Raw genomic sequence first — 17,260 nt, forward strand, 5'->3', positions numbered from 1 at the left:
CGGATTCTGCCAGTCATTTCCGCCAGTTCCATATAGTCCATCACCTTCATCTGCCATTCTCCCAGAGTGGGTAAATCTTGTGTCTTCCAATGCTTTGCAATAAGTATTCTTGCTGCTGTTGTAGCATACATAAAGAAAGTTCTGTCCTTCTTTAACACTGATTGGCCGACTATGCCCAGGAGAAAGGCCTCTGGTTTCTTCAAGAAGGTATATTTAAATACCTTTTTTAATTCATTATAAATCATCTCCCAGAAAACCTTAATCCTTGGGCACGTCCACCAAAGGTGAAAGAATGTACCTTCAGTTTCTTTACATTTCCAACATTTGTTATCGGGCAAATGGTAGATTTTTGCAAGCTTGACTGGGGTTATGTACCACCTGTATATCATTTTCATAATATTCTCTCTTAGGGCATTACATGCCGTAAACTTCATACCTGTGGTCCACAACTGTTCCCAGTCAGCCATCATATTATGTCCAACGTCTTGTGCCCACCTTTGTTCTTTTTCTCTTTGCTGTCTGATGCTAGCGAGAGAGGGAGCCATGTTGCAGTGCTCTGTGTGTGTTTATATGTAAATAAAGTAGATTAGCCAAATGCTGAGTTATGTCACACGCAAATTGCGCAAACTCTGTGGATCCCTAAGTGTGCCGGTGTCAGTTGGCATCAATCGCTGTTATGTTCAGGCCGCAGAAAGCTTTTGAAGCTCCCAAATGATCGACCAGGAGTGAGGGAACATGCCAGTCAGACATGTGTCTCTGCCAGAGTCCTACTCGAGTGTAGGCTGAACTCCTGACATAGTCTAGGTGCGCTGTGAGTGGCGCAGGCATTGGGAGACGGAGGCATGTTGCCCTGACCATGGCACAGAGGGACCTCACACCCAGAGGCTGAATGTGGCCCTCCAGAGATATCTAGCTGGTCCTTGGGATGGTCCTGAGGCTAACTCCCTTCCCATTCCACCAGGGAACCCCTTCACTGGCCCTGCCCTGCAGAGATTTTGCCTGGGTGTGCCTTTGAGTGGTGATGATGCCTCTTGCTTCTTGCATGGAGGCTGGAGAGGGGGGTGGGACCCTAGGGCTAATGCTTCCGTTACTGGGAAAGCAATTCCCTCTAGGAAAGACACAGGAGAGACTCCACAGCCCACATTCGGCAGACACGGAACATGGGGCTCTTTGCTCTACCCATTTGTCTGCACTCTTCCTTCAACACCAAATCCTCTCACCTCCAGGAAGATGGCTGCAGCGACTTCTGGCACCCCGGCAAAGCGCTTATTTTTCAGAGCTGAAATGATGTATGCAGCCAACCCAGGAATCCAGCACTGCTGGAGCCCCTGAAATGTGTAACTAACAGGATCTTGTGAGCGAAGGCCAGAAACCCCAGCAAAGAGAAGCACATTCACACGCCATGCAATGAACGAGTTCTGCTTCTTTGCCAAAATGTTTGAAGATCACTATGCTCTTCCTCTTACCTCACCAGGGCATATACCGTATTTTTCACTCTATAAGACACACTTTCCCCCTCTTAAAAAGTAAGGGGAAATGTGTGCGCGTCTTATGGAGTGAATGCAGGCTGCACAGCTATCCCTCTTGCTCTCCTGGCTTCAGGGATAGCCTGACGGTCGGGTGCATATTATAAGAGCGAAAAATACGGTAATCCCTGGTCAAAGGTGTCAGGGTACAAAAGGAGGTCCAAGGTGGCCATCTCAGCATGTGCCTCCATAGTGCTGAGAAGCAGCTGTGCCTCTCTGAAACCAAGACAGTGGCAGAGTTAGCAGGAGGGTCATTGGCACAGACGGTGGGGATCAGGACCCCTCTTTTCATGAGGAAGGTCTTCTCCTGCAGGGAGGTGGAGATCAGCCCCAGGAAGGTGACGAGGAGCTGTGCAAATGACCTCCATTTGATGGGTGGATATTCCTCCATCTGGAGGATGACGTTTATGAGGCTGGCGATTCCTGGAAGAGACAGGGGTGCAAGTCACTTTCTTTGTGCTCCTTGCCTCTGAACTGGGATGCTGCGGGGGGGGGGGCGAGGCTGTGTGCATATGCCCCTCTGCCGCCTTCTCTTCTGAAATGAGGGCTTGTTTCTCACTGCAATCCACCTAACATCTCTCCCAGTGGGCCCAGGATTGGAGTCATGCCTTCCAGTTCCTCTGCTGGAACATTCAAAGTGATAAGGAAAAATTCCGGGATGAGAGACTACTCAACAGCCCAGCTTGTCAGGGTCCAAGTCCCCCGCAGGTCCATGCGGTCAGTAAAAGAAGGATGTTTCTGCCAAGTAATTTGGAGCAAAACAGCAGACTTAGATCCTTTATTGTTGCACAACAGGTTCAAACAGCAGTAAGAACCCTGAGGATGGGGTGACATTGGCTTTTAAAACTTCCCACAACATTCCAGAATACAGTTCATACAGCACCATTGCTACATCATCTTTACATCACTGACATGTCACAAAAGGGGAGGGGTAGACCGGGGTTACACTAGTTCAACCTTGGCAAACATGTCCAGACAAGTCCTGGGTACAAGATTAGCATAGGCAAAACATTCCCAGGCACCTCTCAAGTACCCACCATCAAAGGGCAATAGAGCTCCCTTTGCACATCCATAACCTGGGGCAAGTCCGGTGATGGGATTTTGGAAACTACCTGCTCAGCAACTGTTACCCCAGGCACTTCCCCCAGGTATCATGTCCTCACACTTGACGGATTATGGAGGGAGGTGGGAGGGAAAAGAGTCCTTTCCTTAAGGGCAAAATGGCGTTGGAATGGAGGAATTGGTCAAACCACTGATTTTCTACAAATGGGTGTAACATATACTTCTGAAGGCAGATGACACATCAAAACACAAAGTAATGTAAACAATTACTTTTCCAATATATATACATCTTTAAACAACACTTTTCAGAAGGGGAAACATGGTAACTGCAATGCTAGCAGAGTTAAGTGTGATGAAACAAACACACGTGTCTGGCATCTAAAACAACTGAATTAAAACTCGCCCGATGTTCCACCAATGGCCAGCTGTTAAATTCTGCAAGTGCAGAAAACAACTTCATCCCAATCGGTTAATTTGGTTGTGGATCATTATCTTTGTCCCCATTCAAGTATTTCCCACAACCACCTTTGCTCACAGCACACAAGCAGTGTGTCACATATCTTGCTGGTTTGTTACCGCTACGGCAGCAACTGCTAATCAGGGGGGAAAGCAAGATGATAGTTCTCCGCATTAAGGCTTTGGAGATTCCTGCTCATATTAGTATTCACAGCATTGCAGCTTTTCTTCCACCCTGTTGCTGCCAGAGAAGGCCATCATAGTGCCCTGTCGATGTTGGGGCCTTCCGAATCCCTCCAGCAGGGTCGGCAACCAGGGATGATGGGAACTGTAGTCTTGAAGGCATACTGGAGACCAAAGGTAGCCATTTCTCCAGGACTGTTCTGTTGATCCGTAGGACTCTGTTCTCTTCTGACCTACACTTAAATAGCTGCTGCTTTCACAAGACCGCATTCTCAGCATCTTCTCCAGCTCTTTCCCCCCAGGTTGTTATTCTTCCATTCACAACGGCCTAATAAACAAAAACATACAACAGGCTGTTTTTGGTTCTCGGCTTCCTGAACATAAAATCAGCATATAAATATTTTTAACAGATTTTAAGGCTTTTTTGTATTGTACAGACCTTGTAAGTCACTTTGAGACTTTGTGGAGAAAGCAATGAAAAAATAATTGAGGGAGGGAAATCAATCAAGCATGCACCAATAAAAAGCAGGACCTCAATCATTCCAATGTAAAAAATAAATAAAAAATCAGACCCCTGTGTAAAGACTTCAAACTAGTCACTGCACAAACATTGAAATTCTGAGAATATGCAAGGACCAACTTGAACAAGCCCAAGTATGCGGTTTATGACACTTGCATAGGTAAGGATGAAAACGTAATATTAACAGTAAGACTCGAAATATCTGCGGCTCCCATAGGTTCTTCCAACCGGGAACCATCAGCTTAGGCTTATTAACACAATTATGACATAAAACTCTGGTGCATATGCCTCTTACAAGGCCATTAAGTGCCTCGATTTTTCACACCCCTCGTGCCATAGTACCGAAAACTCAAAAAAGAGCAAGGTAAAAATTGAACACAAGAGCCCTGTTGGATCGGTCCAAATGCCCAGCCAATCCAGAATCCTGTTCTCCAAGTGGCCAATCAGATCCCCCAATAGGAAGCCTACCAGATTTAATAAGGGTTTATGAATGAAGTAGTAAACAGGCACATGTCTCCTTCATGGTTTATCTCCTCAATCACTGCCTGAAGACTCAGAGAAGCAGTAGGAATATGCCGGTTGCAGACCACGAGGGCCCAGCTTGCTCTCCAACGGTATGGAAGAGGACTATACATCACAAAGGCCATGCAACCTTTCCAGTTTTCCCCATTGGGTTGACAGCAGGATGAATGGCAAGTGCATTTGTAGAAAGCTGTCTAATCTCTAGGCCAGCATTGCCAATGGCCTGGAATAATGGGCACTGTAGTCCAAGACGGCTGATGTTCTTTCAAAACTGCTTATCCCAAGACAGCATTTTATATTTCAATGCACTTTTAGTCTAAACCTAAGAGTACAGCATAATTTTCACAGTGGCGTTTATAAAGACAACACCCCACAGTGGTCTTGACGACCGACCGACCGACACACACACACACACACACACACACCCTGGCCCGCAAAAGGCAAATAGGAAAAATTAATCATTCTCATGAACACCTTGAGAGTCAAAACTGCTGTACATACCCACTTCAGGATTATGTGGCCATTCCAACAGCATGCAATGAACTTTCAAGTGCACTAGAATGGGAAGAACAAAATTGTACAAGAGTTAAGACAGCTGCTTCTCAAACTGGGAGTCCGAATGTATTCCTGGGCTGGTCACACAATGAGTGTGTGTCTGTGTCATCTCCCCCCCACCCCCCCAATTTCTAGGGAGTTTAAAGAAAATTCATGACGGGCCCACAGCACTTCTGTCGTGGATCCTCTTGGAGTGACTTGGTCACTGACCCCCTGCCTATTAAACTCTATTTATATAAGCAATATATGCTCTAATGCCAACACGCTAATTAAAACATGGAATATATAATATGCAATTGTCCAGTGTTAAATTTGAACCCAAGAGTGTTTTATTTTCTTTTTCAGCGAGAGGAGATAAGATTAGAAAGCTTAGCTGCTTGTGTCACCAGAGCTTTTTGCCGCTGTTATTGGGGAAAGATGTTGATGTCTTTTTATAAAAACTTTTTTTTTTACTTAAGCTCTTAAAAATATTGCTAGGCAGCCTGTAACAGGATACTTATAAGTTCAATGACTAATAACAGAAGGGGCTCAGCTCAGTGGTAGATTATCTGCTTCGCCTGCAGAAGGTTCCAGGTTCAATCCTTGGCATCTCTAGGTAGGGCTGGTAATGACCACTGCCTGAATCCATGGGGAGCCACTGCCAGTCAGTGTAGACAGCATTGAGCTTGATGGACCAATCTTCTTAACCAGGGGTCAGCAAGGCTTACTGGGAATGGGCCAGATCACTCCCACGGAGATCCTCTGTGGGCCAGGCCAGCACAGCACGACGCTGGAAATTGTGTCTGCGATGCCAGAAATCGCGCCTGCGTAGAAGCAATTTCTGGCGCCACGGACATGCACAGACACGATTTCCAGCGTCTGGGCATGTGCAGAAGCGATTGCTAGAGCCACAGAAGAGTCCCTGCGCCACACTGCTTTAGCACAGCATGCGGGGACTCACCAAGCAGGCGGCTCATGGGCCTCCGTGGGTCACTTCCGGCCCATGGGCCTTAAGTTGCCGACCCCTGTTCTTAACTCAGTATAATAATAATAATGATAATAATTTGTAATTTATACCACGCCCATCTGGCTGGGCTTCCGCAGCCACTCTGGGCAGCTTCCAAAAAAATATTAAAATACTGTAATACCTCAAACATTAAAAGCTTCCCTAAACAGGGCTGCCTTCAGATGTCTTCTAAAAGTCTGGTAGTTGTTCTCTTTGACATCTGGTGGGAGGGCGTTCCACAGGGCGGGTGCCACCACCGAGAAGGCCCTCTGCCTGGTTCCCTATAACTTGGCTTCTTGCAGGGAGGGAACCGCCAGAAGGCCCTCAGAGCTGGACCTCAGTGTCCAGGCAGAATGATGGGGGTGGAGACGCTCCTTCAGATATACTGGACCGAGACCGTATAAGGCAGCTTCCTGTGTTCCTAAGTAAATTATGTTTATAAGTGGACCTCACTCCCAAAGGTTTAAGCAGCACTGGATTGAACACAACTTTTTAACAATGCCACTAGCACAAAGCATTGGTTACAGTAAGCAAACACTACCCAAGTGATTTATCTCCTCAGTCACTGTGCAAAGACTCAGAGCAGAAGGAGGAATATGCAGGTTGCGGAACTCAGAGGGCCCAGCTTGCTCTCCAACGGTGTGGAAGGGGATTATACGTCACAGAGCCCAAAGGCCTACGCTCCCATATGCCACATGGACAGAGCTGAGACCAGCCTCTCCAGATATCCCCGTTGGGTTGACAGAATGATGAAGTGCATCCATTTCTAGAAGATTTCTTGTCTCTAGGGCAGCAAGGGACAAGTGCTCTCAAAATACTGGTCCCCCAACTCCCATGGGTAAAGTCCAAGGAGCAGAACATTATTTTTTTTTGCGGCTGGAGACAATTGATGGGCTCCAAAACATACCAGATTTTTTTCAATGAATCCGGGGACACTTTTCAACTTCAGTTGGAATGACAGCTCGATAGGAAGTCTGCCTTTACTACTAAGATAATACATTAAAACTACATTAATGAAATTGAACGAGTTACCTTTGTTCCCAACTAGTTGTATTGTTCTGAGGAGTGCACCTTGCTGAGAAGACCTCTTCTTGACTCCAGTTTTGTTGCAAATTCCTGGCAATCCATGGCAAAGTTACTTTGGACCGCTAGCATAGCTTTGATAGTGTCAATATCAAGCCTTGATCTCTGAGATGTCCACATCATGTCCATGGAAGAAAACACTCTCTCCACTGCAGCATTGCTTCCTGGTAGACAGAGACAGAGTTGAACCAACTTTTGTAGCTGTGGATAGGGGATCATCTTCTGAGAGAAGAATGAGAAAATGTCACTCCATCTTGAACACACATCAGCACCATCTTCATTCCATTTAGCTATCTTTTCTTTTGATACATATTCTTTCAAAGAAGAAATTTCATCAAATAAATGATCCTCACTTAGACCAACTCCTCCTACTCTTGATGAAAAATATTGGAGACACTCTTCAAAGTTTTCTCTCTGTGGACAAGTCCGAAGCAAAATGCACTCCATACACCTAATATCTTCAGAGTGGGAGCTCCAAGCAGTTAGATATTCAACAGCAGTAGTGTAGAAGTCTCTTGATATGGTGAGAAATTCTTCCTGAGTGCAAGAACCACTTTCTTCGAGAGATGGGAAAAGTTTCCTCACTGAAAAGGGAATAAACTTGTCATCACTCCTAGCCTGAAGTTTCTGAATCAAAATGTTGAGAATCATGCAAAATTCCACTGCTGTTACTTCCTCTTCTTCGGCTTGGAGTATGGAATCATGGAAAAGAGGCAGAGTCGAAGCAACAAAATTCATCCACAAATAGGTGCAAGGATCACTGAACCACTTTTTCAGCACGGCTGGGCATTTCTCCTCAGAGAGAAAGAAGGATTTCAAGACAGCATAATTTTCACAGATCCTTCTGATGGCTGGCAGCAGCGAAAGCCATCTGACATTACTATAGCTAAGAATATTCTTGTGTTCCTGTCCTACAAACTCGCAAAACTCTTTTAGATGTTCTACTCTCACTGTAAATATGTGGAAATAACCAAAAATCTTTACCACAAGTCCTTCAACATCAACAGGGATTGAATTTATTGCAGAATGTGCACTGTTATGTATCATTTGAGCGTTATACCCCAAGCAGAGAATATTCTTTCCCAAACCTTCCTTCATTTTGGTGAGGACATTGTTTGAACCTTTCTTCTTCAGACCACCAAAATTAGTGTTCGTATTGTCTGCCGAAACCGCTACCACTTTATGCTCCAAACCAAGATGCTTGATTGTTTGAAATGAGGCCGTGTATATTATTTCAGCTGTTTCCCCTGTAATTTGAACAAAGTCCACAATTTTATTACAGATGGATACAGCTTTCTCAGCATTCACATGTACGTAGCGAACAATAATTGGTAGCAATTTTGTATTACAATGATTTGAAGCATCTAGAAGTATAGTTACAAAAGAAGCTCTATTGCTTTCTTCTACAGCTTCGGCAATCGCCCAGGGAGCAATCACGTGTTTGACAATGGCTTCAACTTTTGTTCTGGAACACATGAATTTCTTAACCAAGCTGGAAGTACAGTCCATAGACTTGAAACTGTGGTAATGCCTCACAGTATGAAATGCAAAAGTTCCTTCTTGAAGGGCAATGTTTATTTCACTTTGATCTGGCACAATCGTCTTAAAGTATGCTGATACGTTCTTTGCGTTGCTACTTTCCCGAATCAAGGAGCTTTTATGTCTTTTAGTTGCAACGTGTTCAACGACTGAGGTTCGCCCGCCACTTCCAACGGTAAAAGTTACTTCACATAGTGAACAAAATGCAGAATGTTCCTTCACTCCTCTTCTGATAAATGGAAAATCCTTTAGTATCAAATCATTAACCACACATTTTCGTTTCTTTGACGTCTTATTAGCTTCAATAACTACAATATAAATTACAAAAAGTACACATGAATGTATTAAAAGGCTGCTGATACTGCTAAAAACAAACACTCAACACTGGAAAAAGCAACCGAATAAAAGAGGAAGAGGAAAACGGAAGTGAGATGTGAAAACAAGCGCGAGTTGGCAGGGAGCCAATCAAATTTTGAGAGAAAACATGTGATAGCAGCTAGCCAATCACACTTCGAGATACATATTGATGTATCTTATGCCATTGAACCAATCACGCAACATTCATTCCCTACTAATTCCAAAGAGAAACGCAAGAATGAGTTGTTTCCTTTCAAAGAGAACGCCATGTAGGAGTAATTTACAGTTACAGTCATACCTCGAGTTGAATGTGCTTTGGGTTGAGCGCGTTCGAGTTGCGCTCCACGGTAACCCGGAAGGGCGCGCGTTACTTCCGGGTTTCGCCGCTCACACATGAACAGAAGCTCAAAATGACACCATGCGCATGCGCAGAAGCGGCAAAACGCGGCATGCGCAGATGTGCCATTGGAACGGATCCTGTTCGCATCCCGAGGTACCACTGTATCTTATAAATCTACAACACTTAAAATATAAATTCGGAGACATTAAATTAAACCCAGGGAAATTTCGGGGATGGATTTTCTCAGGGGACTGATTTGTGAATCTGGGGGCTGTCCTGGGAAATGGGGACATCTGGTAACCTTACCATAACAGAGCAAGGTTTCAATAGACTAAAGAAAAACCTTCTCCCTTAGACATAACTGGGAAGGAGGCTGTATAAACCAGGGGTCAGAAAAACTTTTTCAGCAGGGGGCGGTCCACTGTCCCTCAGACCTTGTGGGGGGCCAGACTATATTTTTGGGGGGGAGGGGATGAACCTTTGTGGGGGTTATTTGCCCCACAAATAACCCAGAGATGCATTTTAAATAAAAGAACACATTCTACTCATGTAAAAACACGCTGATTCCTGAACCATCTGCTGGCTGGATTTAGAAGGTGATTGGGCTGGATCCGGCCCCCAGGCCTTAGTTTGCCTACCCATGGTGTAAACACTTTACCTTCCAAGTACATTCTAATCACAGACACACACTCAAAGAATTACGGGCACTGTAGGCTTCCAGGTGGAAAAGTCAAAATTAGAAACAGAACTACTAGAACCCAAAACTAAGAATTTGTCAAGAATGTATAACTTGCTGTTGAAATGGAATATTCAGGATGAAACGGTGAAATCTGCTATGATTAAATGGGCACAAGATGTTGGACATAACATAATGATGGCTGACTGGGAACAGTTATGGACCACAGGTATGAAGTTTACGGCATGTAATGCTTTAAGAGAGAATATTATGAAAATGATATACAGGTGGTACATGACCCCAGTCAAGCTTGCAAAAATCTATCATTTGCCCGATAATAAATGCTGGAAATGTAAAGAAACTGAAGGTACATTCTTTCACCTTTGGTGGATGTGCCCAAAGATTAAGGCTTTCTGGGAAATGATATATAATGAATTGAAAAAAGTATTTAAATATACCTTCCTGAAGAAACCAGAGGCCTTTCTTTTGGGCATTGTCGGCCAATTGGTGCCAAAGAAGGACAGAACATTTTTTATGTATGCTACAACAGCAGCGAGAATACTCATTGCAAAGTATTGGAAGACACAAGATCTACCCACTCTGGAAGAATGGCAGATGAAGGTGATTGACTATATGGAATTGGCAGAAATGACTGGCAGAATCCGAGACCAGGGAGAAGAGTCGGTGGAAGAGGACTGGAAGAAATTTAAAGACTATTTACAGAAATATTGTAAAATTAATGAATTTTAAAAGGATTTTGGATAGAAACTAAGTGGTTTCCAGCTGTAATGCTTTAAGAGATATGAAAAAAAAGGTTCACAAATGGGTAAAAGCTTAATGGTAAGGATTTGCTGAACTAACAAACTGAACTGGAATACAAAAAAGGGAGGTACGAGGAGGTCCAGGGAAATAAGTGTAAGGAGGATATGCTAGGGAAAATTAATGTGTTTTTAATTGTTTTTATTTTGTATGTTCCTTTTTATTTTTCATGTATTCTTTTTTCTGTATTTTGTATTTTCTTGTATTTTTACTTTTTGTTTTTGTGTAATTCTTGTATTCTTTGAAATTTTAATAAATATCATTAAAAAAAAAAAAGAATTACGGGCACTGCAGTTTACCCCTCATAGCTACCAGTAACCACTAAACTACGGTGCTACAAGAAAGCAAGTGCTTCAAATGTGCTTTACATAACTTTAAAGCACATTTGAAGCACATGCTTTCTTGTAGCACTGTAGCTTAGCGGTCACTGGTAACTAAAGTCCAAGAGTAACACCTGCAGATATTCCATATGCATAAAATTATGCTGTTCCTATCTTTGAAAGTGTTCCCAACCAGGTGCCTTTCAGGTATTGCTGAACTACAACTCCCAATCATTCTTGGCTACTGGCCATGCTGACTGGGGCCAATAAGAGCTGTAGTTCAAAACATCTGGATTGCACCAGGTTGATGAAGGCTAGTCTGGGTAGTAATCTGAAAATCAAACAGAAAAAAATTCTCCAGTACCTTTCATCTCCAAACCAGACATGTTCACCTGTGGATCAAATGCACTCTTCAGCAGCATCCAATGAGGTTCTCAAGGCTTTCTGACCACAAAACAAAAGTGCACATTAGTGTATTACAACTGCCTGAAACACAGCTTCATACAGTACCACTGGCACCAAGCAATGTACAACCTAAGGTAAAGGTAAAGGGACCCCTGACCATTAGGTCCAGTCGTGGCCGACTCTGGGGTTGCGGCGCTCATCTCGCTTTATTGGCCGAGGGAGCTGGCATACAGCTTCCGGTCATGTGGCCAGCATGACTAAGCCGCTTCTGGCGAACCACAGCAGCGCACGGAAACGCCGTTTACCTTCCCGCTGGGAAGGTACCTATTTATCTACTTGCACTTTGACGTGCTTTCAAACTGCTAGGTTGGCAGGAGCAGGGACCGAGCAACGGGAGCTCACCCTGTCGCGGGGATTCGAACCGCCAACCTTCTGATCAGCAAGTCCTAGGCTCTGTGGTTTAACCCACAGCGCCACCAGTGTCCCTATGTACAACCTAGCATCCAAGAATACACTGCATTAACATTTATGACCAAACTTGTCTTTGTTGATAAATGCTTGGTTTCAGGAAAGCTATAAAGCCTCACAAAGATTAGAGCAGGCATCCCCAACCTTCAGCCCTCCAGATGTTTTGGACTACAATTCCCATCATCCCTAACTGCTGGTCCTGTTAGCCAGGGATCATGGGAGTTGTAGGCCAAAACATCTGGAGGGCTGCAGGTTGGGGATGCCTGGATTAGAGCAACTACTGTTAGGAAAATATGTATTTTTGCAGATTAAATATTGATGCTTCAGAGCCTCATACAGCTTTTCAATAGAATCTTGCTTGAAATGATCAAAGTTGAAAGGTTTCTTCCCACGCATCAGCACCGCGATATGCACATGTGTACGCTGTTAAGAGGTCACTAGCAAGCAGAAAAAAAGCTTTTAAAATCGAACCTAGTATTGTGCTAGTGCTGATGAAATGGGAAGAGGGGAGAACCACGTACACCACCTTGAGCTCCTTTAAGGAAAGGTGAGAAACTAATTAAACAATAAAACTTTTTAGAGGAGTAAGAAAGATCCAATTTGCCTTGCAAGTTTAACAGAACTTCACAAAGACCTTCATGCAAACAGGTAGGACTGAGGCTGCTCATAGCTTTCTTCCCAAGCGCAGACAAGAGGAATCCCAGATGGAAACCAGTGATGTAAACTGCAAGCAGAGGAAGGGTTGCTGTAGGGCACCATTCTTCCCAGACCTCAAAGACAAATTGCCACCTATGCCAGCTGCTGTCCTCCAAAACACAGCCCGACTTGCTGCACCTGTTGAATTAATTCTGCCTGCCACCACACACTTTCAAGGCGCAGGGACTCTCCCTCTCCCAATAATTTATGTTATATAGTTTTCTGAGGCACTAGCTGCAACAACAGTGCTCCTTCAACTTTGAAATTCCAGAAACAGGCGGAAATTCAACAGGGAAAGTCTCATCACTGAAGACCTTCTGCCCGTCAGAAATCTTATAAAAACACAAGAGGGAGCACAGCCTCGCCTTGGTTTCTTAACATTTCACAAGGGTGAGAACTGGGGGAAATATTTAAAACACTGGATTGGAGAACCAGCCTCTGACTTGGCTCGATCCTTCTTTCATTTATCAAGATAGCAAAACGGTGCAATCATAAAAACAGCTTAAATAATCACTAATAATCATTACCTTCCCTAAATTATTGCTTCTGGAGAGATGAACCGACAGCTCTTTAAGGCAGAGTCAGCAGCTCCACCACTTACCTCTTCCTCCCGCGCGCCTAGACTAGAAATGAACGCTGGGCGAGCAGGACCTGGGTATTTATATCGCGCAAGGGCTGACGGGAAAGAGCAAGCCGCCCGACTGCACGGCGCATGCGGCAAAGGTTTCCCGTCGAAGAGGAAAGCCCACGAGTTTCCTCTGTCTGGGCGGTCTTCACTTCCGGCTCTCAATCGGCTTTTTCAGCGTGCGGGCCAATGGGGAATAGTATTTTATTTTATTTTTAAATCGAAGAACAACAGCAAAAAAATGTCCTCGGCGCATAGTGATTATTTGAAAGCATTGCACTTCTGCCTCCTGTTTTCTCTCTCCCCTACCTCTTAAACCTTACTCCACTATAGCTAGTTCTACCAGTTTTGCCCCGCACATGGCGGAGAACATCGATGGCCAATGGGAACCGAACGTTTTACAGATTCATGAAGCCCACCTTTTAGGGTATTTTAATATTGTCTATTGGCGACACAGCGCATGCGTAATAGCGATGGTGAGAGAGGCAGGATACAGAGGAGCAGTGATTGGTTGAACTCCAAGGTGGCGCCGAGTTGAAAGAGAAGGAGATTCTAAGACAAGAGACGCCGACGCCGACGCCGTTCTGACCACAAGGGCGCCCTCTGCCGAGTGAAATGGCGAATTGCCTCTCGTGCGGAACGGAGGCCGAAAGAGGAACCCGGGTTATTTATTTTAATAAATATATTTTGTATGTGCCCAGCGACTTATGAAAGTCTCACTTGTATTTTTGCTGCACCTTCATATTTTAAAAGAGTTAGTTTATTCTTTTTTTTAAAAAAAAAAAAACACCTCACATCAGCTTTAAAAACAAACAAACATTTGACCAAAACCACATGCTTGAGATCCAGAAATAATAAAACATGGCAGAAAACTGAAGTGTGTTTGGGGCAGATGCTTGGAGCTGGTGCATGGCTTGCACAGATTGTCACTGCAACGTAAGAAAAGCCCTGCTTGTCTGCCTAAAAAATTCAGGGTGCGGACACCCAGCAAGTAGTTTGGGGCATTTTATACCTGGTGTTAGCCACCCTGAGCCTGGGTCTTGGCTGAGGAGGGCAGGGTATAAATAAATTTTATTATTATTATTATTATCATCATCATTATTATCATCTTATCCCTCTGTACATATTAATGATTTACTTTGTATTCATTAAGGCTATGCTGGTGATAATGATAACGAAAGGTTCATTTCTCATCTGTTCTTCAGTTGTACTCTGATCAATTGCCTCACAAAACGGTAATGGAACTTCCAGCTGGTATACTTTACACAACCGATGCGCCTTCTTAGCGACAGGAAGCTGTCTCCAAATCGCTTCCCCCTTCAAAATCCCCAGTTGATTTTCTGCTAGTGAAGGGCCATGAGGCTGTTTTATAATATATATTCTTTTTTATATATCCAATCTGCTCTTCTGCGCTGCTCTATAAGTCTATTTATTATTATTATTATTATTTTGTTTGAACTAATAGCTTCAAGTTACAAAAAATGAGTTTCTGGCTAAATATCAGGAAGAACTTTATGACAGTAAGAGCTCCCTCATTGCGAGAAGCAAAGCTACAGGGAACCAGGAAGAGGGCCTTCTCGGTAGTGGTGCCCGCCCTGTGGAACGCCCTCCCATCAGATGTCAAGGAAATAAGCAGCTATCTTATCTTTAAAAGACATCTGAAGGCAGCCCTGTTCAGGGAAGTTTTTAATGTGTGATATTTTAGTGTATTTTTGGTTTCTATGGAAGCCTCCCAGAGTGGCTGGGGAAACCCAGCCAGATGGGCGGGGTACAAATAATAAATTATTATTACCGTATTTTTCGGACCATAGGACGCACTTTTTCCCCTCCAAAAATGAAGGGGAAATGTGTGTGCGTCCTATGGAGCGAATGCAGACTCCTCGGCTTCAGCGATAGCAATGCGAAGCCTCCGAAGCCTGCGCTCCGGAGGCTTCGCGTTGCTTCCGCTGAAGCCAGGAGAGTCTGCTCTTTGAGGCTGGCGGTGGGGGAAAGCAGTGCTTCCCCCATCGCCAGCCCCAGAGGATGGGGGGCAGCGAGAAGGCGCGCGACGCCTTGCCGCTACCCTCCAACCCGGCTTCGAGGCTGGCGGTGGGGAAAGCAGCGCTTCCCCCATCGCCAGCCCCAGAGGATGGGGGGCAGCGGGAAGGCGCGCGACGCCTTGCCGCTACCCTCCAACCCGGCTTCGAGGCTGGCGGTGGGGAAAGCAGCGCTTCCCCCATCGCCAGCCCCAGAGGATGGGGGGCAGCGGGAAGGCGCGCGACGCCTTGCCGCTACCCTCCAACCTGGCTTCGAGGCTGGCGGTGGGGAAAGCAGCGCTTCCCCCATCGCCAGCCCCAGAGGATGGGGGGCAGCGGGAAGGCGCGTGACGCCCTCCCGCTACTCTCCAACCCTCCTTTGGGCTTTTGCGGGAGATGGGGGAATTCTCCCACCTCCCGCAAAAGCAGGCAAAAGCCGCGCGCTCTTTAAAGGGGCTCCGCGGCTTTTCTAGGAGGTGGGGGAATTCCCCCACCTCCTAGAAAAGCCCGCAGGAGCCGCACACCCTTTAAAGAGCAAGCGGCTCTTGGGGGCTTTTCCCCAAGGAGGGAGAAGGGACTGACTGGCCGAGTCAGTCCCTTCTCCCTCCTTTGGGCTTTTGCGGGAGATGGGGGAATTCCCCCACCTCCCGCAAAAGCCCGCAAAAGCCTCGTGCTCTTTAAAGGGGCTCCGCGGCTTCTGCTGGCTTTTCTACGAGGGGGGGAATTCCCCCACCTCCTAGAAAAGCCTGCAGGAGCCGCACACCCTTTAAAGAGCGCGCCGCTCTTGGGGGCTTTTCCCCGAGGAGGGAGAAGGGACTGACTGGCCGTTTCAGTCCCTTCTCCCTCCTGGTCGAAAACCCGCAGGAGTCGCGCGGGGCTCCTGTGGGCTTTTGCGGGAGGTGGGGGAATTCCGCCACCTCCCGCAAAAGCAGGGAGAAGGTCTTGGAGTAGCGGACAGGCTGCGTGCAGCCTGTCCGCTGCTCCCAGAGCTGCGGGGGGGGGGGGAAATAATATTTTTTTCCCTTGATTTCCCCCCCTGAAAACTAGGTGCGTCCTATGGGCCGGTGCGTCCTATAGTCCGAAAAATACGGTATTATTATTAGACATTTGAAAGCAGCCCAGTTTAAGGAAGTTTTTAATGTTTAATGTTTGATTCTTTATCATTTTTTAATATTCTGTTGGGAGCCATCCAGAGTGGCTGGGAAGACCTGGCCAGATGGGCAGGGTATAAGTAATTGTTGTTGTTCTTGAGAAGCTGCACACAGGTGTGCACCTGATTTTCCACCCCTCAGCAGTGATTTTTAGGTTTGAAGAAGCCTTTTTGGCTTCTCTGCCCCCCACAAGCCTAATGTGGGGGTGACCTTCCTGGAAAATGTATCTGGGGAAGTGAGAGTTAAACCTGCCAAGCCTAATTTTCATGGCGGGGGGCACTTGTTCCCCCCAGAGGCACGGCATTGGCAACTCATGCCCAATACAAGGGCAATAGAAAAAAGTCCTCCTTCTTGCTGTTAGGGAGTTGTCTTGCTTTTGCTCTCTTTAGGAAAATGTAATAAAAAAATTTAACATCTTATATATATACAAGTTGTACAAGTGAAAATAAAGTATTTCAATTCAGTTTCAATATATGTGGACCACATGTCTGAAGCAGCACAGGAAGACTGCCCTGAAACCATTTTGACTCCCAAACTGACCAAATGTTTTCTCTGCAAGGAGGGAGGGGGTGAGGGAACCTTCCCATTGTCTCAGGAATTGGGAAATCACCATCTCAAAGGAATGGGCAGACTACCAGGAAAGGCAATCAGATAAGGCATTATCAGATAACCTGGCAGACAGGAAAAACAACAACATTCAAATTTCTGTTGTAGACCACCTTTTCTGTGATGTAGGTATGATGTTTGTGGGGGGGGGGGTGTCTTAGGTTACACCCCTTCTGTGATGTATGTATGTTGTATGGAGGGGTGGTCTTGAGCTCCAGGGCAGGGAATTTAAAATGTCTATATAAGGGCAGGCACACCTTTGTTCTGGGTCCTCCTCCTCTCCTGCGGGTGAGGGGAGCACCCTGTTGCAACAGCTTTAATAAAGATCAGGCTTACTAGCTGCTTTGCTTC

The 17,260-nt window shown here is 45.5% G+C and overlaps 1 long non-coding RNA gene across 3 annotated transcripts; it reads right to left on the minus strand.

The window, feature by feature from the left end:
- Positions 1–2,275: 2,275 nt before the first annotated feature.
- On the minus strand, positions 2,276–13,135 carry LOC308483636. 3 transcript variants are annotated; one of them, XR_013989738.1, is made up of 5 exons: positions 13,040–13,135; positions 11,308–11,387; positions 6,842–8,739; positions 4,771–4,824; positions 2,276–3,555 (listed from the first exon to the last, which is right to left on the minus strand). It is a non-coding gene; the product is annotated as an uncharacterized lncRNA (long non-coding RNA). The 3 variants fall into 3 exon arrangements; XR_013989739.1 differs by having other exon boundaries at positions 13,077–13,123; XR_013989740.1 differs by lacking the exon at positions 13,040–13,135 and adding an exon at positions 12,288–12,354.
- Positions 13,136–17,260: the final 4,125 nt, after the last annotated feature.

This window comes from Podarcis pityusensis, assembly GCF_964106645.2.
Source record: "Podarcis pityusensis genome assembly, chromosome: 8".
NCBI classification, from domain to species: domain Eukaryota; kingdom Metazoa; phylum Chordata; class Lepidosauria; order Squamata; family Lacertidae; genus Podarcis; species Podarcis pityusensis.